Below are 23,492 nucleotides of genomic sequence, written 5' to 3' on the forward strand. Positions count from 1 at the left end.
ATATTACTCTTTTATTTTGTAAGAAGAATTCTGTTTCCTGTATCTGCTTGTAGCTTAAAATCTAGGAAAACATTAACCATTCACTTTTTAGAAGTTATAATACTTTTTTTTAATTAAACCACATAGATAATTTAACAGTATGTACCTAAAATATATCAATTTACATACTAAATATTTTAAATTTGTGTGTGCATATACACACATGTGCACACCATCTTATTTCAAAATGACCAGCACTGGGCAAAAGAAAATATCTTTCCTAATACACTATTAAGCATCATTTGAGTAAATAATAAGACTCATAATGATCAGGTCCTCATCTTTGCCTTGCCTACTAAAAAGAGTAAAGCTAGAACTCAATAAACTTTCCTAACTCATTTTACTTGTATTTCTTAGGTTTTAATGTTTATTTAGTATCAGTGTCACCATATCAGTTCTATATTGTGGATGTTATATAAGTTGTAATGTAGTACATTCAGTGTAAATATACATAAGCAAGTGAATCACACCATAAAAAAATTAACCTATATGTCAAACCAAATATTTTATATACTGTACATTATTTAGTTTACATTAGTAACAACCACCAAATTTTGTTTTCAGGGGATAAAAATTAGTCAATGTCTGCAATTTCAGTATCTCCATGCTTTTTACTTACTAAGAACTGGGAATATAATTATAAAGACATTAATATTTTTATACTTGCATGTGAAAAACTTAAATATTAAAGGACCAAAATTCATTAAAAGTTTTTTCTTTCATGTACCAATCCTAGAATACTTGGGGGGAAGTTTTATAACTATGTACCACATACGGTCACTGAAGTCTTTGAGGATTCACATGTGTAATTTACCCTCTATAATATTATTGCTGAAATTCAGCCAAATTCTTGGTCTCATTCCTACCAAAATATTCTTTTGAAACAATCTGTTTTGGGCAATAACTCTGGCATTGCATTTCTGCCACCCTTATGGCACAGCTTTGTATGTCAGTACTTTATAACTTACATATACCTTTGTTTTGAAATGTTCTCCGCAAAGCCGAGCTTGTGATAGATGCTTAATAAATGTTTATTTCCTGAGGTAACTTTACATTATAAACTTCTTCCAAGAAATAATAAAATAATTCTCCACAGTGCAAGTTCTCCAAACAACAGGGCTTTGAAAGCTTTTGAAAATATGCTGATTTGTTTTGGGGGGAAATCATGTATAGGAGAATTAAATCAAACCCCTAAATTTGATGATTGATTATCATTTTATGACTTTTTGACTCTGTAGTGACTAGTCTGTAGGAATATGTACTCAAACAAGAGTTCATATTTGTGCCTTATAGAAGAGCAAAAATAGATTTTTCATTCTGACTAACAGCGATTTTGGGAATGCCCAATAAGAGTGGAAAAAAGACAGTAATATTTTATCCATGAAATACGCACATATGCAAATACAATCTGTCAACAAAAATTCTTTATATCTGACCCTTACACATATTAATCTATAAGTCAGGCAAACCAGAAAAGATCATGCCAATAACAATTCAGAAATTACCACTTCCACCTGTTTCTTTATTTCATCTGCACTCATAAATGGTGATTTAGAGCAAAACTTTTGTCAGTTGCTTCATCTTTCTCTTTTGCAATTGCATTAATGTTCCTTCACTGAAGCTTTAAAAGATTATGACAGAGTAGTTACATGACTGCACATTTTACTAAATAATTTGCAAGTTGATAAAGAGTCCTTATGAACTATATTTTATTGGGTAAAAAATTTGAAAGGAATCGATATTTATGGTTTATCTCATGTGATCTATTAAAATATCTCACAAACTAACTTTCCTTTCCTCCCATTGAATTCATTATGAATCTTGCATAGGTTTTAGTTTATGGGCTATAATACTAGCCCCCAGGCCATTCAACTTTGTATCAAAAGCCAACAAGATCTATTTAAACACTACCATCAAAATATATGCTACAGCTCTATAAATTGTTATATTTCAGTGTTCAAAAATCCATTCTTTTATTTGATAATAATAAATGATATGCTTACAGCCTCATGTTACCAGACAGAACAAAATGTCATACAGATTCCTGATATATTGTTTTATTAAAGAAGTACTGTGCATCAAGACACACCGCAGCTCAAGGTAATGTAACTCTTACCAAATAATGACAAACAAAAGTGATCTATATTAATGTATTTCAAAATATTCATGACCTGAGGTAAAGGATATCCTGTTTAGATGCCTGATTTGTTTCTGTTAGCTAGCCAAGTCTAATTTTGAAACAATTTAATATGGTAAACTTTCACTCTGCATTCAGTTAAGGAATGTGCTTAGATATATCACTTGAAAGAGATAGACCATTTCTATCACTTCAGATGGGAGCTTGCTCCCTAAATATAAAGCACTTAGCTCTTCTTCCAAGTTATTTGGATAGTTCATACTTTATCTTGTCAGAACCTCCTTGCAGTCTATCTAAATATTTATGTCTTCAGAAAGTTCTAATCCAAGAAGCCAAAATCTTTTTTTTTTTTTATTTGAAAAGACTTAGGGCTATAAAGTCCAAAGAAAATGCTTATGATTCTAAATAGGTATGTTACTAAACAAATTTGTGAAACTCCTTTCTTATGTCAAATAAAAACCTTCATAGTAACAGCTCCTACAGCTGGGATGAAAAATCAAGGAAGAATGTTCATTTTGTCCATGGTAAATTAACCCTATGTTGAAATAATCTTACCACATAAGACTTGTGTGACAAGTTGAAATTCTTTTAATATGAAATAATCCAGAAGCTTTCATGTAAGTAATAAATGACAATTGTATGCAAGATCCTTGTTTACTCTAGTAACAGGATTCTATTTTTAAAAAAATTGCATTTGCTGAATATTTATCTAGCTCATTTTGCACAGCATACTCAAAATCTTCATTTAGTAATTCTGAGAGTCATAAGGCATCAACTTGGTTTCTTTTTTTTTTTTTTCAACTTGGTTTCTATTTAGAAAAACACCTACATTCCTCAGAATCTTCATGCTAATAACTGGAGGACATAATTTTTATTGAAGGATCAAAGTGGCAATTTTAGGGAAGTGACATTTAAACTTAATAAACCAGAGTATGGGAAAGGTGGTTCCAGCCAGAAGGTATAGTGGTGAGTGGAGAGGCTTTAAGGTAAGAAAGAACCAGAACTTTGTAAAATAAACTAAAAGTCAGCTCTTGTTGCTAGATGCAGCTAAGGAGTGCTTGAGTTGCTCAATCAAGTTGGAATAATAATGAGAACTCAAAAAAAAAAAAAAAATGAGAACTCAACCACAGGAGACTTATAGATGGGAGTAAGAGGTTTGGATTACATTCTAATTCCATAAAAAGCCCCTGAGAGATTTTGAGAATATGGGCAGAATTATATATATTATAATAGAATAAAATATATGTATAATAGTAAAATTAATTTTCTTTTTAACAAAATGGTGAAGTATCAAAGTTAACTATGTCTTTAGGAGCCTCATATCAACTCATCACCTAATCTACACATTGGTAAAGCTTTGTGTATAACTTCTCTCTACTTTTACAACCTCTTCATATACAGGGAATACTGCTTTGCTATTAGATTTTATTTTTTAAAGATATGATCATATGCTACACATTCTATAATTTAACTATTTTTAAATGGAATGGACACATAGAAAATAACTCATTCCTTATGAAAGCCAGAGCATTACACAATATTAAAGTATAGTTTACTCAACCATATCCCTACTGATGTCATTTGCTCTTATTTTTCAAGTTTTATGCTATAATAAATAACGATGCAATAAAAAAATCTCTACCATATATCTTTATATTATAGTACCTTTATTGAATAAATAAAAAATAATAATGTCAGGTCAAAAATGATGGGGAATTTGTATTTTAAAAAGTTATAGCAACCTGCTTTCCAAATATTCCACAGCATTTGCAGAATTTTTGATAGTTAGACAGCAATTTCCTTATACCCTTGTCAATACTAGGTACTGTTAAATGCTTTTAAATTTTGCCAGTCTGATGAGCAACTGTTGAATTATATGACTATGGGTGGCAGTGGTGTGTGGTCATCATTTTATTTCAGGGACAATAATTGAGATTGGGTGTCTTTTCACAGGATTGCCCATTAAAATCACTTCTCTAAATTGATTGTTCTTGCCCTGCTGAATTATTTTTATGACTCTGAAATCTTTAAAATTATTTTTTGTATATCTTTGAACACTGAAGGAACTAACCTTTTACCTATTATATAAATAAAAAGTATTTTCTCCCCCCAAATTGCTCATGTTTGATTTTGATTAAGATACTTTCTTTATGAAGTCGTTTTAAATTTCTACATAATAACACTGTCAAAAGAACATTATTTTTTATAGAATACATTAATAATTAAGAGTGTGTGCAGAAAAATTAAGACATAAACCTGGGTCTGCATTTGGGATTTGGCAAAAGGATTACTAGTGTCATTTCAATTTAATGGCTGGGTATTGTATACCAGACATAACCTGACTGGAGATTTTTCTGCTTTTCTAGGGTTACACACTTCTGTTCAACTTCTTATTTACTATTTATCAGAAAGTGTTGCAACTGAGACGCCTGGCTGGCTTAGTGGTTGAGCATCTGCCTTTGGCTCAGGGCCTGATCCTACCATCGCAGAATCGCGTCCCACATCGGGCTCCCTGCATGGAGCCTGCTTCTCCCTCTGCCTCTGTCCCTGCCTGTTTCTCTGTGTGCTCGTCATGAATAAATAAATAAAATCTTTTTTAAAAAATAAGACTAGGAAATTAAAAAAAAAAAAAAACATGTTGCAACTATCTCAGAATAAAGGTTAGAACTGAGTGAAATTCCAATGATCATTCTCTGAGAAAATTTTTATTTTTTTGTTCAAGAGAAATGACTGCAATGACTTCTATACCATAACCAAAATATTACTTATTGCCTTGTATAACTTTGACTATTTTTTTTTAAATATTTTATTTATTTGAGAGAGAGAGAGAGAGAGAGAGAGATCAAGCACAAGCAGGAGGAGGGGCAGAGGGAGAAGGAGAAGCAGACTCCTGACTGAGCGGGGAGCCCAATGAAGGTGATCTCAGGACCCAGAGACCATGACCTGAGCTAAAGGCAGATGCTTAACTGACTGAGCCACCCAGGTGCCCCAACTTTAACTACTTTTATATCTTTTATTTTATTGTATTTTTTTCATTTTTAATGCAATCTCTACCTTCAATGTCGGCCTTGAACTCATGAGATGAAGAGTCATATGCTCTACCAATTCAGCCAGCCAGGTGCCACAACTACTTTGGTATCTTTTAGAAAATTCATTTATTTATTCCTTTAACTAAATGGCCCTATAAATCTCACATCTTCTAAATCTGTTTTGAATCATTTCTGACATTTTACTAGTTCTTTCACTAATTAATGAGTTGAATAAAGTCACTGAAATGTGTCCATTTATATTTCTATGAAAGTCAGTTTTTAATTTGAGTGTAGTTGACACACAGCATTAAATTCATTTCAGGTGTACAACACAGTGATTCTACAAGTTTATACAGTTTGCTCTGTTCATCACTAGTCAGCTCCCATCTGTCTCCATACACCACCATCATGATACCACTGACTATATCCTCATACTGTGCCTTTTATTCCCATAATTTATTCATTCCATGATTTAGCTGTAACTTTAGCAGATATTTCCTAGGCAAGAGGTTTTGGTGGTCTCAGATGGGAATGATGAAAAGAGAGAGTAGTGGGTTTTGGAGGTAAAAAGACAGAAATTAAATATGAGTATATTGGAGAGTATGAGGGAGAAAGAAGAATCATGGGTGCACAGTAAGAGCAAGAATGGAATGGATAACTGATAAGCTAGCCTGAAAAGGGGGTGTTGGATGGTCAGAGTATACACTAAGGTCCTAGATTCCACCCAAGAACCAAAAATTCTTCCACAAAAACAGAAAGAAGGTGGCGGGGGGGGGGGGGGCAGTTTTAGAGTGATAGGCAGCATTGAATTTCCCATTTTAAGGTTTTTATAATATATGATTCCTTTTATATGTTTCTATATGAAATATGGGTGATGGCAATCTGAGAATTCAATAAAAGGTGATAGCTGAAATTTTTAAAATGGGAAAGTTAAATGTCAAACTTTTGAGTATATAAAAATGGAGGAAAGAAAATCAATTGATAAAATTGTTAAAGTGAAGTACTTAGTGTACTTATGAATGTGTAAAAATATGTTCCTGGGATATGTTTTTGCCTCTCCTCTTGTCTTTGCCTAACTTCTCACTTTTTGTCTTAGCTAAATTGTTATTCTATTAGGGGAAGCTTCTGGGACTCTTCTATCCAAATCATGGCCCCCTGCAATAAACTGTTTTGGGGCACTTTGGGTGGCTTAGTCAGTTAAGCCCCTGACTCTTGATTTCAGCTCATTACCTCAGGGTCATGGGATTGAACTTCATGTTGGCTCCATGCTCAGTGGGGAGTCTGCTTGAGATTTCTCTCTCTTCCCCTCGGCCCCAACCCCCTCACTCACATGCAGTCACAAGTGCTCTCTCTCTAAAATAAGTAAATACATCTTAAAAAACAAAAAAACTCTTTTTATCTTCTGTATATGGAACATGTTAAATTTGTATGTGCTTTAATCTGTATGTGTTAAATAAATAAGTACAACAAAAGGAATATACATAATATCTATATAATTATATATAAAAATTACATATACTATAACACTAGCTTGTACAAAAGCCTCAGAGTGGACAAAAATACAAAGACACTGAAATTGGGATCAAGAGATGGAAAAAGGCAAGTGTTGCAAGCTCTTTTACCAGTGGACAGGCCAGTAACAAAAAACAAAGTGATCCAAGTGGGTCTGCAAACCACATCCTCCCTTTGGGACAACTAGCTGTCCTGCTTCAGCAGGCCCCTGCCTGGAGGGAGTGCACATGCTCAGGATCACCACAAATGATTTCTCTCAAAGAAGGGCAAATTTCCCCATCTATAAATATCAGAAACTCAATGTTTTAGAAACTTCAGCTTTGAATCTCTGAAGTCAGGCCATGTTTTTCTTGGAAAGTGGGGCCAAGGAGGAACACCAACAGGATTGGGGGGCATGTTCTGCACCTTGGTCTGAACTGTTTACATGTGTGTGCAATCTGTGAACATTTCATGGAGCCTTATACTTATTTATGCCTTTATTCTCAGATAAAAAGGTTAAAAAAAAAGATACAGGTATGTAATTTGTTTGTACTGTATGAAATGTCTATCTTCCCCAAATATGAAATTTTGATGAAGTTAGGAAACATGCCTTTTTGCTCCCCTTTAGCACCTAGCACACTGCTAATATTTGATTAAATGAATATTAATGAGTGCTAGTGAACAACAAATGCATAACTAGAACACCAAAACTGTAGATACATGAAATATATAATAAATTCAGATTCTCCAGTTTCTTTAAGAAATATTTAAGATAGATGAATATGCACACACACATTTCACACAGAGATAGAGTTAGAAGTAACAGATAAAGATAAAATCTAAAAAAAAAAATAAATAAGATAAAATCTGCACAGTTTTTCCTAGGAGTCTACATTCAAAGCCATAAAGTTTACATTAACCACTGTCACTATTCATATTGCTGAACAAATTGGAGAGTAACTTTTTGGAAACCTCTTATAAGAGAGTATCTGAACCTAGAGGTTTAATGGATATTTTGCTCACATAAGTAGACTCAGGAGCTCTGCAAACAATACCTAAATCTGTGATATTCAATTAAGACCCTAATAAATACTTCAGCTGGATGAGGCAGATATTAGTCTTTTCCTTTTTGTCCTATTCTAAATCCAACTATATCCAACAAACAAATACATCTGTAGAGTAAGACATCCAATTAATAAACAGATGCCCCATTACAATCCTGTCATCTCTCACAATGAAAGCAAACTTCTTATTAATGTCATTAGAGAAAAGAGTAGAATCTTCCTTTGTGACAAAATTTCCTTCTGGGCCAGGAAACAAACTTTTTCTTCAAGAATTAGAGAGTAAGCATCTGACTCTTGACTTCGGCTCAGGTCATGATCCCAGAGGTCCTGAGACTGAGCCTCCTGTCAAGCTCACCCACTGGGAGTGGAACCTGCTTAAGATCTCTTTCTCTCTGCCCCTCCCCTATAACTGCTCAAGCATGCATGCTCTCATCCTCTCTATCTCTCTGATAATAATAATAATAATAATAATAATAATATAATTAATAATAATAAAAAGAACCAGAGAGTAACTATGTTAGGCTTTGTGACCCAAAAGGTCTGTATTTCAACTACACAACTCTGCTAGTTGTAGTGAAAAAGCAGCCAAAAGTAATATGCAAACAAAGTACTTCATCCATGTTCCAATAATATATTATTTACAAAAATAGGCAGACTTCTACTTTAGGCAAACCTAGGAAAATATTTCTTAAATAAAATTATTTATTTCTCTTATACCATTATATCTCTTCTTGAAACAGAATGAAACAGAACCACTTAACTATCACGTTTTCCTCAGTACTGCATTACTACAGGAAAAAATAATGTTCACCTTCAAATGATCGTGGATTTTTGAGTATTCTTTACATCCATGTAGCCCATAAATTATAAAGTGGATATAAAGCCATGTCAGACTGATCTCCCTTACCTTAAAAAGTTTCCACGCAGGTTTTTAAAAGGTCTGTACTTATTTTGCTCTGCTTCCCAAATGTGGAGATAAATATGTTCCCTGACAGCCTGACTTTCTGAGGCAGCACTCAATTTATTATTGCTCCCGGAGCACATTTTCCAAAACCTGACAAAAACATCCCTGAAACCTTCAGAGGGGAAAAATAAACCCTCGTCTCAGGCTGTGTAAGTTACCACCAAGTATAGCGATGGATAAAATAAGAATCAATCCTGATTCATGATTTTGGAACATCCTAAAAAGAGGCAGCTCATAATCCAAAGGCCATGGCTCGGCAGAACTTAGACCACAGGAAATTAGTCAGGAAACAGAAAAGATATTAAATATTCTTTTTTTATGTCACACTTTTTTTTTTTATTTTTAAAGAAACCAATTACTGGAGATCTCTGAGTAGAACAGTATTAAGCTGGTTCTCAGGTACCTCTCCTAAAATTACTTTCTTCAAATTATGTATAACTGGGAAAAACAAAGCAAAACAAAACTAACAACTTGGAACATAAAAGCAGAGCCATTGTTGCCAGAAGGGCTTAGTTAAATGCACTTAAAGTTCCTGAGAGCACTGAAAGCACATTAGCCCTGATGGGTTTAGCAGATTGCTGACTTGAAAGCTCCTGTCCTTAAGGAAAAGATCTGGGACAGGTAACTTGATGTTTCTCGATGAGGAATAGAGCCAAAACCAGTCTGTGTGGGAAGGAAAATAGAATATCCACAGGCAACTGAGGGAATTGCCCACTAACACTGCAATCTTTTGTTCACTAATACTGCAAAAATTATAGACAATGCACAAATAAACTCCTTCTACTCAAGGACCACCCTTAGTAGATGCAAGAAAGTTACATACCTAACTATATACAAGGAGCTGATAAGACAGATGTCAACATACATAAAAATATTGGGTAACCACACCTGGGATCGGGGAGAAGTCAGGCTGGGGAAAATAAGAATGTTTCCTGGGGAGAGAAAAGATCTGATCCTTGAAGAGATGAACAGATTTAGACAGGAAGAAATTATGTTGTGGGGAGAGACTGCCAAGAAAGGAAGAAAGCCTTCTAGGCAGAAGAATACAAGGAGTATAAAATGGCACAAAAGAGAAATAAATGGCATGCTCACGAAGTGGTTAAATGTGCCTGCATACATAGAGAGGACATAGTGGGAGGCTAACAGAATAATAATAGAAGCTGCATTAATTGAGTGCGAGCTTTGTGCCAGGGACTGTGCTAAGAGAATTTAATGGATTTAGACTTTAAAACAACCATGTAAATGAGTTGCTATTTTTAATCCAGCTTGAAAAAATAGAAAATTGTGATTAAATAACTCAGCCAAAATCACAACTAGTAAGTATTAAAGTCAGGATTTAAACTAGGCAGTCCCTAATCACTGTAGTCCACAGAATGGCAGGCTAAGAAAAATCTACAGGTTTTGTTTTTGTTTTTCTTTTGGGTGAAGACCAGGCCAAGGTGTATCTACAGCTTATTTAGAAGTAATCAAGCAGCCCCGGTGGCTCAGCGGTTTAGCGTTGCCTTCAGCCCAGGGAGTGATCCTGGAGACCCGGGATTGAAGTCACACGTCAGGCTCCCTGCATGGAGCCTGCTTCTCCCTCTGGTTGTGTCTCTGCCTCTCTCTCTGTGTCTCTGTCTCTCATGAATAAATAAATAAAATCTTTAAAAAAAAAAAAAAAGGAAGTAATAGAGGAGAGACTGAATTATTTTGAGAAAGGGCATGGAAAAATCAGAATCTTATATATGGAAACTGATAAAAGTATCAAGCAAGGAAGAATTAAAAAGACCACATAGCAGGTTAAGAGTATAGTCAAGTGAAAGTAAGGAGTTTGAAATTGCTTAGTATGGGTAAAAAGAAGGCCAAATGTGACAGAGAACAATCAGGAAAGATCAAGAGATGGAATTTGAATCTGCTGATACAGAAACTGAGAGTGCACTTGGAAGAGAAGACATTTCAAGATGACTGAGTCTGGGATTCTGGGCAAGAGAAATTTTAGAGGGATGACGATAGACTCAGTTTTAATAATATTTTTGAGTAGTCAGTGGGATATATACATAGAAAAGTCTAGTTGGCAGATGAAAATGGTTCGTCTTTCTAATTCAATATGTATAAACTAAATCCACCAAGACCTACAAAAATAACAGCAAAGCAGTGGAATTCTCTCCCAGTTAATGCCAAGACACTGCCTCTCTACTGCAAATGCCAGAAGTTTAGGGGTCATGCTTGAGTTCTCTATTACATTTCCTCATATACGCATATTCAGACTGTCATAAGCATTATCAATTTCACTTCATAAATATCACTAAGAGTTATCTTTTTCTCCATTTACACCTTTATTGCTGTGATGTAGGCTAAAATTATCACTCACCTTTATTACTAAGATGGCCTGCTAATGGGTTACCCAACTTCCATCTGGCCAACCTACCACTCACCCTATACACAGTAGAGGTAGAGCAATCTCATCAAAAGACAATGTGGTCCACATATCCCCACCTCCCTTTAATCATTATGCACAATGCTCTAAGGCTAAAAATAAAACATTCTTGTGCTACCTGACTCCTCTTTAGATTCATATACATTTAGACATACCTACTCCAACCTGTTTGAACTTCTTTGAGTCCTCAAGTCTGCCTTGCAATAATAGTCTTTTTTCAAGCCTTTCTACTTTTGCTTTATTCTCTAATTAATATCAAGTCATACTTCTAACCTCAGTTTACAATAATTTCTTCATTTGGCTTATCAAACCCTCTTGACAAGGACAAATAATAGTTATATTTGGACCATTAATTTCAGGTGCAATTTCCAGTTGATTTGTACCGTTACCTGATTTCTTCTTCATTCACTTCAACACCAACAATTCTCACTTTAATTGGCCTCAGTCTAACTTGTGCTCCACCATTCAACTGAAATTTCAACTGAAATTTTAGAGATCAATAAAGACCTAACATGGGATACCTGGGTGGCTCAGTGGTTAAGTGTCTGCTTTCAGCTCAGGTCATGATCCCAGGGTCCTGGGATGGAGTCCCACATCGGGTTCCCCTCAGGGAGCCTGCTTTTCCCTCTGCCTGTCCCTGCCTCTCTCTGTGTCTCTCATGAATAAATAAATAAAATCTTTAAAAGAAGAAAAAAGACCTAATGTTCCCATCCCTATGGTCAAGCCATGGTCATCTTGCTCATCCTCTCAGGAACAAGTAACATTTATTTCTTATTGACTACTTACTTGGCATCCAGGGAAGTGTACATTCTCCTGGCTTTCTCCTGCTGTTCCCTCTTGCTTATGTTTGTAGACTCTTCTACCTCTTCTCTATCCCACAAAATGTCAGTTTTCCCCAAGGCTCAGAATTGGACCTTCTTCTCTATCTCCTCTTGATCCTTACATGATGATCTCTCCTGACCCCAGGTCTATGCACAACTCTCACATTTTTGTCTGCAACAACTTCTTTTGCATTTCAGCCTCATGTGTCCAACTACCTATTTATCAACACCTCACAGATATTTTCAAGGCATTTCAAATGTAATATATTCATGGATGAATGGGACATATTTAATAAATCTAAAATAGAACATTATTTAAAATAGCACCCACTCTCTATTACTTCCTTTCCTTTTGTCCCGATTTACTCTTCTTCATGGCATGTATACATAAAATTACGCTAAATATTTGTTGCTTTCTCACTCCTCCATGAAAATATAAGTTTTTCCATGAACTCTTTTTACATTGCATTTCTTTCTTTCTTTTTTTAAGATTTTATTTATTTATTCATGAGAGACACAGAGAGAGAGTCATAGGCATAGGCAGAAGGAGAAGCAGGCTCTCTGCAAAGAGCCTGATGGGGAACTTGATCCCAGGACCCAGGGATCACGACCTGTGCCAAAGGCAGATGCTCAACCACTGAGCCACCCAGGTGCCCTACACTGCATTTTTAGAATAGAACCTGGCACCAGGTATGTGGCTCAAAATATATTTATTAAATCAAATAATAAATTATTAATATCAATTACTTACATTAAACTATAAAGTCACCGGAGACAGAAATTATGTGTTTAATTAGCACCGTTTCCAAGTGCCTGGCAAATGGAATTCATCAAATAACTTTTGACTGCTTGAATAAGTAGAAATAACATAGTACTGCAGTCTTAACAATGACAAAGAATAGAGTTGCAACAGTGAGTGAAGGTATTTAAATATGGCAAATTCTAAAAAGAGGCTAAAGATAGCAAAAACTGATAAAAAGTAAATGCACTTGGTAATTAGGAAATTATTAATGAATTTTAAGACCGATTTAAGTACAGGTGTATATTGATGGCAGAGTATAATTGGCTAAGGAATTAGTAGGAGGAAGAGAGGCTCCAAAGGTAAGCATGATAGCGTGGATACTATTCCTAACACCTGGCTTACCTTTGTTCCATATGCCAGTGTTGAAATTTTCTGCACCATTATATCAATTCAGACTTCAATATTTACCTGCCAACCCCTTAAAGAGTCTACTTCTGAATGGAGTATCTTAAACCCAAAAGAACTGACCCTCTTTATTTTTATGTCTGAGTAAAGAGCCGTACACCTGAAAGTTACAAGGATAGGCCATTACTTAGAATGCAGAACATTGCTATGAAGTTTAGTTTCAAGGTTGGCTACATGTAGGTAGTGTTTGAGTCCTTTTATTTAAATACTTAAATCAGGAAGAAAAGTAAATAAGAGCTGGTAACTGTAATATTTACTGACCTGTTAGAATTTTTCTAAGCTTAATGATTTTTAAAACACTTAATAAGACTATATAGCTTATACTCTGGTAGGTAGGATTTGGACAAAAAGGAACATCCTCCAGTTGTAGAAACCAGGAAGTATTGATGCTGCACAGGAAGTAGCCATGAGTCTATAAACTAGTCCAGTAAAATCATTTTTATCTCCATTGAGTCTAAGCTGGTTAGAACAAAAAAGCTTGTTCAGGATCTAGAAATGGCAAGAATTAGGGTCATGACTCAACTATGTTTGGCTTTCACTTTGATTTACAATTATATTGGCAAATGATCCTTGCAAAGAATAAACACAAGATTAAGAATGCAAGTGAGTAGATGCTCCCTGAGGCTTTGTTTTATTCCATACAAGGTCAAAGCCAAAGTTCAATATAACCAGAATACCATGCAGAGGAAGGAATCCTCCCAGTCAGCACAGTACAAGATGTGGGATTTCGGTCTTTTACAACCATCTGGGTGTGGGGCCACCCCAGCACACCAATCTTCCTCCTTTTAGTGACAGCCTTGCTGCACCACAGATGTATTCACACATTTGTGTTCTATTTCTTGTGCTTCATCAAGGCAACCCAGCTTCCGGTGCAACAAGCTTGACCATAGCCTAGCAAGAATCCCATTTGGAAAATCTTCCCCACCCTCTAAGTAGATGGGAGAGGAAGCTCATTTTATAAATCAATACTCATTTGAAGAAACAGAAGTGAAGGGGCACTTGGGTGGCTTAGTCAGTTAAGCAAGTGCCTTCAGCTCAGGTCAGGATTTTGGGGTCCTGGGGTCCTGGGATTGAGCCCTATGTCGGGCTCCCTGCTCAGTAGGGAGTCTGCTTCTCTCTCTCTCTGTCGCTCTCCCCACCAACCCACTCTTTCTCTCAAATAAATAAATAAAATCAAGAAAGAAAGAAAGAAAGAAAGAAAGAAAGAAAGAAAGAAAGAAAGAAAGAAAGAAAGAAAGAAAGAAAGAAAAGAAAAAAGAAAGAAAGAAAGAAAGAGAAAGAAGAAAGAAAGAAAAGAAAGAAAGAAAGAAAGAAAGAAAGAAAGAAGAAAGAAAGAAAGAAAGAAAGAAAGAAAGAAAGAAAGAAAGAAAGAAAAAGAAAGAAAGAAAGAAAGAAAGAAAGAAAGAAAGAAAGAAAGAAAGAAAGAAGAAAGAAAAAGAAAGAAAGACAGCAGTGCATATTAGCTTATAGAGAATGAGCATTCTTTGGGTAGTAGTAGGTCACCAATGTTTTGTTCATTTTAATTAACTGACAACCCAAGTCTTCACAGGAATCAATGAATTGTTTATATATACTTAGTTTCTTGGCAATTAAAAGTAGAAAGTAGAAAGAAAAGAGTCCTAAAATAAGAATATAAAATCTCGCCCTGAACCTACAAAAACAAAAAGTGTGGAATGAGTGGAATCTGTACAACATAAGGCAAAAGGAAACTTGATCTCCAATTTCTTCAACTCAAACCTATCAAAGAAATCATTTCTACAAACTGAAAATTATTTTTTCAATTTATTTTTCCTGTTTGACCTGTAATAAATATCATAGATACAATACCTCTTTCAGTAATGGCTAAAACCAATAAAAAAGAGGAAAAAAATCAAATATATGTACATTAAAAATATATCAGCTTATCAGAATTTACCTAGCCATAAGCTCTAAGGGGGTCCCAGTCTGAAAGTCCTCTCTTTCCATTTGGAAAATGCTGCTTTCATTTCCTTGTGAAGTTATACTTTTTAATATCCCACAAATAAAATTAATTAGGGCACATACCATATTGTGTTCTTAGCAAAATGACCGAGTATACTATTTTTAGGTCACAGCTAGCCTTATTTATATTACTTAGGCAAAACTATATAGAAAAGAAATATTAGAAATCCAAAAGCTATTTCAAACTAATTCTATAATTTCTAAAGCTACACATAAGTGAAAAACATAAACTTGCAAAGTAGACTAGAGTACTGTGTGAACAAATCCACTTTGAAACTAAGGTTTGATATGTCATGCTTTTCTCCTAAAAATGCCTTCATTTATTTCATTTTTTTTTAAGATTTTATTTATTTATTCATGATAGTCACACAGAGAGAGACAGAGAGGCAGAGACACAGGCAGAGGGAGAAGCAGGCTCCATGAACCGGGAGCCTGACGTGGGATTCGATCCCGGGTCTCCAGGATCGCGCCCTGGGCCAAAGGCAGGCGCCAAACCGCTGCGCCACCCAGGGATCCCTTCATTTATTTTATTAATTGATATCTGGTTCTGTGGAGAGAATGCAGGGAGGGTAGGGCTATGAGAAAGCAAGGATCTGAGCAAATGACCACCCACTCATGAATTATACCCAGAAATCATGATAAACATTTTCTGTAAGTATTCATTCACACTTATAATAAGTATTTCGTGTGACTGAGAAAAATATTTTCTTTCTGTTATTGGTACATCATCACTTAAATGGGACTCTGAAAAAAAGGACATAGCAGTGGGGAAAATCGACTAGATTGTTTTCTATTCTCTCCCCATGCGTGACCTCTTAGCCTACTGTTTACTTCCGATAAGCCCTCAAAGTCTCCATGTTTGTTATTGTCAGATACTGAAAACAACTCTGATCCTTCCACTTCTTTATGCCCAGGTTGACAAGTGAATGTAGAATATCAATTCATGGATTGTGTCACAAATAAAACAAATGCCTAAATCTAGCTTAAACTGCTAATATTGTAGAAATAAAGCACCAATTACTACAGTTTGTTAAATTAAGAGGAATCTCATTCTTCAAAACTGAATAACATGATTGAATATTATTTCTAGAATAAGCAAATGTATTTATTACTACTCTATATAAATAAATATATTTATTACCACTACATACCAAGGGGAAAACATGCTGAAGGATAGGCACTTGTTCGGAATCAATGCAAACTATACTATAAAACGGATAGAGAGGAGGCAAGAAACAGTATATTTCAGAGAACATAGATGGTCATTTAGCACTCTATTTAGAGTAAACTGAAAGAGAAAAACAATGTTGACCCAGGGAAATGCTTCATGAGATGATTCATCACCCTCAATCGAGAAAGAGGCATTTTCAAAGTGCACTTATTCATTCAGGGTTTGTTTGTTTTTTGATACCTGTTTTGTTCCAGGTACTGTTGAAATCACAGAGAAAACAAAGAATCAGAGACACAATGAGAATGTAAGTAAAGTAAGAAAGGAGCACTGGCAGAAAGGATATTCTATGTAGCTCAATGTCAAAGAAATATTGGATGGGAAAAGAATACAGTGGCAATAGACATTCTTGAAAAGATAAAGAGAGGCCATGTTATGAAACTTTGTCTAAAAGCTAGTGTATGGGAAGGGGGGGCAGTGGGGAGAAGGGTAGATGTAATTGTGGATATTAATAATTTTTAATTAAAATCTAAATTTAATTTAAATGTTTAAATGTCCATACCAAAAATAAAAGTAAATGGTACAAAGAGGAAGAGGGAAATGAAACCTTTTCTTTTCTTAAGGAAACACCAAGTACATGTGTGGGAGAGCTTTACAAGAAGTCAGCTATGGACAATGGAAAGGTAAATAAAACATAGGCACTACGAAGTATTTTCAGGGTCACACTGAGATGGGAGATCACAAATTTATTATGACATCAGTTTTCTCAGTTTTGGGATTTTCAATAGCATTGAAAAAGTGAAAGGGAAAGCCAAACTGCTCAATTAAGAAAGGGTAAGGATTTTTCCAGGTGTGAAATGGAAGGAAGAGTACAAAGAAATGAAGAATTGGGCAAATGAATTATTTAAGTTGTACACTAGGTCTTGCCTGGATAGCAAGAAGATGGTAAAATGAATAGAGAGTCACGAAGAAAACAAGGTGTGTCAAGACACTGGAGAGTGGTGGGAGGTGGAGAGAATGAAGTGGTTATTGTTTTGTAATTCATGATTTTAAAGATGAGAACTTTCAGATATCAAGATTCAGAAGGGTCATTGACCAATGGTTAGTGTGGAATGGAATAGGATGCCAATGAAGGTAAGGTAGTTAAGAATTTCTGTAGGCTACTAACTGACTTGCCAACCTATCTACTTTAATTAATCATAATGATAACAGGAGATAAGACAAAGGAAAATCAACACCTGAATTTCTAAATCTGAAGAAGTGATAAAGAAGATGACAGATGATAATGAGACGGTAGGTGATAACAATATAAAAGGCAAAAGGAGGGCACCTGGGTTGCTCAGCATTTGAGAGTACCTTTGGCTCAGGTCATGATCCTGGGGTCTGCCTCTCCCTCTGCTTATGTTTCTGCTTCTCTCTCTGTGTCTCTCATGAATAAATAAATAAAATATTTTCAAAAAGCAAGCAACAGAAATCATTTAAAAATAATAATAAAAATAAAAATAAGAGGCAAAATGAAATAAAACAATACATCTTGGATGAGCTCTATATTTTCTAATGCCACATCCCCAGTTAAAAGGAATCACATACTGATGTTAAGTGTTATCTTTGTAAAGTCAGGACCATCTACTCAAACACCCTTTCCCCCAATATTACCCAGATCCTAGCAGATGACTCTGGTCAATAATTTCTCCAACCTTGTCCAAAAACTTCAAACTTTCTCCACTTTGTTCAAATTCTGCCAAGGGAATTTGAATTCCAAAATTATCCTCAATTTAGCACTACAAAGCCTATCTACCTATTCAGATTTCTCCCTTCTCTCCCTTCTCTCCTCTTTCTCTATAGATTTATTATGGCTGGATCAAAGTCAACTCAAACTCCATGTCTTGGAACCTATTCAAATCCACATTTTTAGGTTTCCATCAAACGTCCCTTTACTGGAACACCTGGGTGGCTTAGTCGTTGAGTGTCTGCCTTCGGCTCAGGGTGTGATCCTGGAGTCCCGGGATTGAATCCCACATTGGGCTTCCCGAGGGGAGCCTGCTTCTCCCTCTGCCTACGTCTCTGCTTCTCTCTCTGTGTTGCTCATGAATAAATAAAATCTTAAGGGTAGCCCGGGTGGCTCAGCGGTTTAGCGCTGCCTTACAGCCCAGGGCATGATCCTGGGGACCCGGATTTGAGTTCCACATCGGGCTCCCTGCATGGAGCCTGCTTCTCCCTCTGCCTGTGCCTCTGCCTCTCTCTCTTTCTCTGTCTCTCATGAATAAATAAATAAAATCTTTATAAAAAATAAAATAAGATAAAATAAAATAAAATCTTTTTAAAAATCTCTTTACTTTTCTGAATCTTATGTTTTTGTAACCTGTGTCCTGGTACTTGAGGATATAACTGGTGGACTGAAATCCATAGGTACCAAAGACTTGGTACAGAGGGATCCTTTCTCCCTACCTCAATACATTATGGGGGCAGGGATCACATACCCAATCCCAATCAAAAAGAGGAGAGTACACTTTTACTTTTCTTTTTCTTTCTTTCTTTCTTCTTTCTTTCTTTCTTTCTTTCTTTCTTTCTTTCTTTCTTTCCTTCCTTCCTTCCTTCCTTCCTTCCTTCCTTCCTTCCTTCCTTCTCTCTCTTCCTTTCTTTCTTTCTCTCTTTCTTTCTTTCTTTCTTTCTTTCTTTCTTTCTTTCTTTCTTTCTTTCTTTCTTTCTTTCTTTCCTTTCTTCTTTCTTTCTTTTAGAGGAGTGTGAGACGAGGGAAGGGGCAGAGGAAAAAGTAAAGAGAGCATTTTAGCAGGCTCCATGCCCAGCACAGAGCCCCAAACCCCACACAGGCTAGATCTCATGACCCTGAGATCATGACATGAACCAAAATCAAGAGCCTACACTTAACTGATTGAGCCACTCAGGCAACCCAAGGAGAGCACACTTTTTAATCACTTAGACTTCTCATAGATATCTAAACGTGCTCAAAAACTGCCATCTGGGCAGCCCGGGTGGTTTAGCGCCATCTCCAGGGCCTGATCCTGGAGACCTGGCATAGTGTCCCACATCAGGTTCCCTGCATGGAGCCTGCTTCTCCCTCTGCCTGTGTCTCTGGCTCTCTCTTCCTCTCTGTATCTTTCATGAATAAATAAATAAAATCTTAAAAAAAAAAAACCTGCCATCTTAGAAAAGCTCCTTTAAACTTCCGTTAATCTCCAGAAACAACTCTATTTTTTTTTTTTTCAAACCTTCATACACAAACTTTTTCAATGAGTCACTCCCGGCCTCCTTTTCCTGAGCTCCTACTCACTCCTTAACACATTTTCACCTGGGTTTCACCCCAATCACCATGGCAACACATCTTTAGCTGAAATCACCAATGATCTCCCTGTGTTCAAATCCAATGGTTATTTTTTATTCCTGATCGCAACCTCTCAGCAACATCTGGCAGTGATGATTACTTTATCTTTCTTACAGGATGTTTTCCCTAGTCTTTGGAAGATCACAGATTTCTGCTATTGTCTTCCTCCTCTGTGACAACTCATTTTCACTTTTGATATTGTATCTATTCTGATACTCTAAAACTGTTAAAATTCATCAAGATTTGTTCCTAAAGTTATCTTTTTCTCACCCTACATTGTTTTCACAGGGATTTGTATCTACCTCAAAGAAATCAATTACTATCCATATCACCAAATTTATATCTTTTTCCCAGTTTGCTCTCCAATTTCTTTATTCATGTTAGCCACCTATTCACTCAAGAGTTATGCTTGGATGAATGAAAAGAGTACTAGTTTTCACATAAGAGTAAGAGAATCATGATCTCTGAATATATCTTTATAAGTGTTTTTATTGTCTTTACAAAAAAAAATTTCTACTTTCCCTCAAGACCCAACTCAAATTCTAAATTATCTGTAACGAATTTCTTATTCTCTTACTTTTATCTTCTATAGCAGCCTACTAGGTACTTCCTGCTCATCTATCTTCTAGAACGGTGTTATAATTTCTACACCCATGTGTCTTCCCTTAATCCCCAAATTAGAAGCTACTTAATGTCAGGCCCAGGTTCTATTCATAATCTTTTTTCCAGAACTTACTTCTCTTATGTACAAGAGATGCTTAAAACTTTTTTAAATGAATAATTGAATGTCAATAGGCCAGTAAACTACACTCTGAGGTTTTCAAAGAGATATTAATAGATGCTCCCAAAAGGAGGGATTCTGTGATTAAAATCAGGGAAATTTGTACTGAATCCTACTCCTAGAGATTCCAACACACACTTGAATTTGAAGAACTATAAGAAGTCCTTAAAATAGAAAAGTATTTAACTTTGTTTAATGTTTAGATAAGGAAAGCTTTCTTGCTCTTTTCTTCTTTTAACACACATAATAGCATTCACCAAACAATTTTTCCTTATGTCTTAACATAGTTTGGATTTTAACTAATTAGGATCAGCAAAACAAATGTTAAAGAAACAGAGGGTGTGCTTACTCTCTTTTTCCAGGACTCTCCCCTAAGGTAAGACACAGGTGTTAATTCCTTCAATACAGCTTTGAAACTTCATAGTGCAGAAAAAAATTTTGATCAATACAGTACTCCCATACTATTGACTTATATGCTAAATCCAACAGAATCTTATTGTTTTCTCTTTTATAATGTTTCTAATTTTAAGAATTAGAAAACACCATCTAACCATAAAGAATAGCAATATTATTATAGTCTCATTGAAATCATTGTTTTGTTTTGTTTTCCTTTGAAAGTATTCTAACAAAGATAATATAGTTACCTGAACACTCAAAGTACCAGCAAGAAGTTATGCAAGTAGCTTGAATGATAGAAGCATTAGAAGTTCTGAAGTAAAATTTCCACGTGAAGATCAAAAACCTTTACCACTTCACCTTCACTATGTAGTCTGATAAAGTTTAGAGTACATTCAAAACCAGGAACCCAAACACAACAATACTTCTGCCCTGAATAGCTGTTATGCTATGCTTTCTTCAGTGGGCGACAGGGAAGGAAACTCTATTTGCCAAATAGAAAGTTCTGACATATGGGGTGGCAAATAACATTATGTAACGATAAAGCACCCATCCTGGTAACCAGAACTCTTATTAAGAACAACAGGATAGCAAAGTGACTCATCAGCTTGTGTGCTCTTTCTCAATTCTAGTAATTTGGGACAAGTGTGGGGAAGTTACAAGTTGTTTATGTGCAACCCAAAATGACAGGCGACACAAGTTACTAAGCAACATTAAGTCCTTGCATTTTTCTAATCTTTAAAAGCTGCCACAAGCGTAATAATCCTGTAATAGAAAGGTAAAGGGAAAAGCAATGTGGGAGTCATGTTTCTTACTGAATGAAAATGTTTTGCTCAATAATTCTAAAATTCTGATTCACCATGAGTTCATCTGTCTTGGTTTTAGGATTACTTCAGGTGTATAATCCTCTTCTGCTCACTGTCAACACCAGAAACTTGTTCTATAATGAAAAAAAGGATAATGGAGGGGAGGTGTGTGGAAGTGGTTCTCATGAGTTTTGAAACCGGTTTGTTCCCTAGTAAACAGGACCTCTGTTCTCTATTTCAGTTCTTTGTTTCTTTCATAATACTTAATATAACAACAATAAATCATGTATTTGCTTCCTTGTTTAGGTGTGTCTGCTTCTGTCTTTCTCTTTCACTGAGGTACCTTCAGTACAGTAGGAGTCTGTCCCTTATTTTACTCTTTCCTTTCCTGAGCCTGGCATGTTGCCCGAAACAAAGTAGCCTATCCAGGACTAAAGAATGAAATAAAATAAAGCACTGTATCATGGTGTCAGTAATTCCATTTCTTAAGATAGTTTTAATAACTGTGTTTATTCATATGAACCTTAAAATTTCCCAGGAGTAGCTGAGCATTACTTACAATCCCTAAAATACAACACTAAGAAAGGCAGGCGACTAAGAATTCCCCAGTCTTTATTTTTTTCATTAAATAACCAGTGAAGGGATTCCTTGGTCAAAAGCCCAGGAAAAAACATTTTCTTACATTCTCTGTCTCAGCAAAACAAGTCGCTGAGTAAACTACAAACTCATCTCTTGTGCTTGAAGTTCTGTTTTCAGGTCAAGAATCCTGTAATGCTCTTCCATAGTACCTCTATTTCTTCCTCCTTTCCAGTTCATATGACTCATATGACTCAAAAAAGGAGTCAATCTAGGTAATAACAGATTTCCTCACATAAGAGGTCCTATTTTTCCAATCTGCATAAGTACAAATGGGAAAAGAGTCTATATAGATGAAAATCGAATATCAGTTTGTACACTGAATGGATGATAGCTATCACCTCTTAGGAGTGACTACCTCTTAAGATTGTCAGAGGAAGAAAAAGAAAAGCCTAGCATTATGGTGATAGCTAAAGGGACAAGAATTAAAATTTCTTAGATTGATTGTATGCCAGCCATTCTCCTGGAAGTATTTGCATGTGTTATCTAATTTATCTTTGTTACCACTTACCCTTTTTTAATAATTCAATAAAAACCATTTGGGCAAAATTGTAAGTAAGGCTGACCCTTTAAAGAGGGTGTTTTCTATAACATTTGGTAGATTTTATGAGTTTCATATTTTATTAATATAAAACTAAAATGAAAACAGCTTTTTAGATTTCTGTTTTATTTAGCACATTTGCTTTGCTATTAGTTCTTTACTTTTTACCTGAGACAATATCAACCAGAAAATAGTAATAGCTAATATTTTTTTAGTATTTATTATGTTCCTTCCATTCTAAGCCTGTTACACACATGATTAAATCATATAATTCCATGAAGTGGATATTATTTTCATTATCCCTATTTTACAAAGAGAAATATAAACCATAGAATTTAAGTTACTTGCTTAAGGTCATCCAAGTAGTAAAGATTTGAGGCCAAGCCATTTGAATGCAAAGAATAAATGTTAACCCCTATATCACAGTGCCTAAGAAGGAAATGATGAAATTCAAATGAGCATCTTTGCATATCGAAAAATGTTACATGGAGTCGATTTCTCCACACCTTTAACCACAATTCCATCATCACAAATAATCAAAATATGATATAAGCCAAGTTACTATAAAGAAAAAGAAATGTTATAATGGAAGACCCAGCTATTTCACTGGGGTATTCTCATCCTCAGATAACTTTTTTGATGAAACTCCAAAGGGATCTTAAATCGCTATCAT

At 35.4% G+C, this 23,492-nt stretch overlaps 1 protein-coding gene and 1 non-coding gene across 8 annotated transcripts in view; both read right to left on the bottom strand.

The window, feature by feature from the left end:
* The window catches only part of DGKB (diacylglycerol kinase beta), a 701,584-nt gene that overhangs the window by 671,862 nt on the left and 6,230 nt on the right, over positions 1-23,492 (bottom strand). The window lies entirely within an intron of this gene.
* Positions 18,679-18,820, bottom strand: LOC119867748. The gene has a single exon (XR_005369837.1). It is a non-coding gene; the product is annotated as a small nucleolar RNA SNORA57 (small nucleolar RNA).

The sequence above is a fragment of the Canis lupus genome, chromosome 14 (assembly GCF_011100685.1).
Source record: "Canis lupus familiaris isolate Mischka breed German Shepherd chromosome 14, alternate assembly UU_Cfam_GSD_1.0, whole genome shotgun sequence".
NCBI classification, from domain to species: Eukaryota; Metazoa; Chordata; class Mammalia; order Carnivora; family Canidae; genus Canis; species Canis lupus.